Source organism: Schistocerca americana, chromosome 7 (assembly GCF_021461395.2).
Source record: "Schistocerca americana isolate TAMUIC-IGC-003095 chromosome 7, iqSchAmer2.1, whole genome shotgun sequence".
Lineage (NCBI taxonomy): Eukaryota > Metazoa > Arthropoda > Insecta > Orthoptera > Acrididae > Schistocerca > Schistocerca americana.
In genome coordinates this window covers 71,955,580-71,959,050 of record NC_060125.1, presented here as the reverse complement: position 1 = coordinate 71,959,050, position 3,471 = coordinate 71,955,580, and positions in this window count along the sequence as shown.

Genomic DNA, 3,471 nt, shown 5'->3' with positions numbered 1-3,471 from the left:
CACTTGACGCTTTCCTGAGAGACAATCTCCACTTCTACCAAACTAACAATGAAAGTGTAGACCAGATGCGGCTAGAATTCAGAGAAATACTGTCGGCAGCAGGCGAGAGATTTATGCCAAATAAACTAACAAACGACGGAGGTGATCCTCCTTGGTACACAAAACGGGTCAGAACACTGTTGCAGAAACAAAGTAAAAGACATGCCAAATTTGAACGGACGCGATCCTTTACACAAGATCGAAATTTAACACGGACTTCGGTGCGAGATGCTGATCATAGTTTCCACAACGAAACTTTGTCTCTAAACCTGGCAAAAAATTCAAAGAGATTCTTGTTGTATGTTAACTATGCTAGCGGCAAGAAACAGTCAGTGCCTTCTCTGCGCGATAGCAATGGAAATACTATCGACTTCAGTTCTGCTAAAGCAAAGTTACTAAACACAGCCTTCCGAAATTCCTACACCACAGAAGACGAAGTAAATATTCTAGCATTGGAAACAAGAACAGCTGCCAACATGAGTAACGTAGAAGTAGATATCCTCGGAGTAGTGAAGAAGCTTCAGTCACTTAACAAAAGCAAGTATTCCGGTCTAGACTGTAAACCAGTTAGATTCCTTTTAGAATATGCTGATACAATAGCGCCATACTTAACAATCATATACAACCGTTCGTTTGACGGATGATCCGTACCAAAGAATGGAAAGTTGTACAGGTCACACCGATATTCAAGAAATGTAGCAGGAGTTATTCACTAAATTACAGACCCACACCATTAACGTCGATATTTAGCACGGTTTTCGAAGATATATTGTGTTCGAACATTATGAATTACCTCGAAGAAAACGGTCTATTGAGACACAGTCAACACGGATTTAGAAAACATCGTTCTCGTGAAACACAAATAGCTCTATTGTCACACGAACTGTTGAACATTATTGACAAGGGATTTCAGATTGGAAAAAAGTAATGATCGTATGGCATTGTTGGCCGGGAGGCCCCATTCGGGGGAGTTCGGCCGCCGTATTGCTTTTTAGGTGGCGCCACATCGGTGACTTGCGAGTCAATGATGATAAAAATGATGATGCACACACAACACCCATTTCCATAAGGCTTTTGGCACTGTACCAAACAAGCTGCTTGTGGTTAAACTGCGTGCTTATGAAATATAGCCTAATTTGTGTGTCACAGATGTTACAATTCGTGGTAATTGGCGGAATCTTTCCAAGGTAGTGCTATAGACCCTTTGCTGGTCCTTATCAGTATCAACGATTTAGGAGACAATCTAAGCGTATAAACGTTTTAGGAGACAGTCTGAGCAGCCACCTTACGTTGCTTGCAGATGAAACTGTCGTTTATCGACTAGTAAAGTCATCACAAGACCGAAACAAATTCCAAAACTATTTAGAAAAGATACCTGTATGGTGCAAAAATTACCAATTTACCCTAAACAAGGGAAAGTTTCAGGTCATCCACATGAGTGATAAAAGGAGACCGTTTAACTTCGGTTACACGCTAAATCAGACAAATCAAGCCGTAAATTCAACTAAATATATAGGAATTATAATTACGAACAACTTCAGGTGGGAGGAACACATAGAAACTGTTGTGGAGAAGGCTAACCAAAGACTGCGTCTTATTGGCAGGACACTTAGAAAATGTAACAGATCGAGTAAATAGACTGCTTACATTACTCTTGTCTGGCCTCTTTTATAATTCTGCTGCGCGGTGTGAAATCCTTACGAGATAGGACTGATCGAGTTTATCGAAAAACTTCAAAGAAGGGTAGCATGTTTTGTATTATCGCGAAATAGGGGAGAGAATGTAAATGAAATGATATAGGATTTGGGGTAGACACCATGAAAGCAAAGTGCGTTTTTCATTGCGGCGAATTCTCTCAGAATTTCAGTCACCAACTTTCTTCTCAGATTGAGAAAATATTTTGTTCACGCCGACTTACTTCGGGAGAAACGATCACCTCAATAAAATAAAGAAATCAGAGCTGGCATGTAAATATGTATGTGATCGTTTTTCTGCGAACTGTACGAGATTGGAGTAATGGTGAATTATTGTCAAGGTGATTCGATTAAAACTCTGCCAGGCACTTAAATGTGATTTGCAGAGTATCCATGTAGAATTAGCAGTAGATGCTTTGCAGATATTAAATTGCTGTAAGAGTCTAACCAACAGAAATAAGATTATAATCGAAATACTATATTGCCAACAATGCTGTTATTAGTAGAAGACTATGCTGTTTCTACCTAACCCTGTACTGGGTTTAAAGAAGAAAATGATGATAAATGAAACGGTCGACACAGGATGGAGTAGAGAAACCAGTTTAACTATCGAAGAGATTAGTAACTTTACAAGTAAGCTGATACAATGTTCGATATGATACTAGGGGAAAAATCGAGTGTTATTGTCATTCGAAATATTAAACTAACGACGTTTAAAAGAAAATTTCTTGCGGGATTAAAATACTTCTTGAAGCAGAATTCACTTTTTTATTTTATTTATTTATTTATTATACTTTTTGTAAGGGGACTGTCAGCAATGATGAATTTCTGGAGTGGTATTAATTCGCCATAATGGTACAAACTTCAGTGCAGAAATGACAGGCAGTCTCAGAGGGAGCATGAAAGTATAAATCGAAAGTTGGATACGATTCAGAGTCTTTTCTCACACGATCTAGTTACGTCACCACACAGACTAGATTTACCAGATAATAACAGATGTACCTACACGGGCAATCAGTTCCTCCAAATTTAAATATAATTTCATTTGTCTGCATAAAGAGTTTTCAACTTACAGCCATTCCATCCTGTCGTCGATATTTGTCTTCGTCGGATTGGCGCCTTTTCCTCCGTGTATCAGCTGCTGCCAATTATTTTTTGTATGTTACATTCAGATATTGATATTTCTGTACAAATGACGGGCACAGTTGTAATCAATTTGAATTTATCTCTCTGTCCGTAGAGCTTCAAGCTCCCTATTTTCACTTATCTTTAAACTATTGTAAACATACAAAAATCAAGAATTTAAATATGAAATTAAATATGAATGATAAACTTTGCTTCCAACTAAGAAAATGTTAAGGACGCGTTTTAGAACATACAGGAAGTAATAATAATAATAATTTCAGATTGTTCGGTAGCCTGGTACAAGTCTTTCAATGGACACCACTTTCGTGATTTGCGTGTCCCTACCTATACTTGGAATCCGAAACACGTATCATTCCTGGCAATTTTTGAAGTAACTGTGAGGTCAAAGTTGCGCAAAATGCAAACTGAAAAATGTCGAGATCCGACCGGAAGTTGTGGAAGGAGGGCCTCTCTCCAGCCAGACGACATTGCACCCTCAAACAATCCTCCCACCCTACAACAGAGTAAAGTCTCGTCCTTGAACACAAATTTGCACCATTGAGCTCACCCGCCGCGTCTTTCATTATAATTTTGGAGAAATGTGGAAGGCATC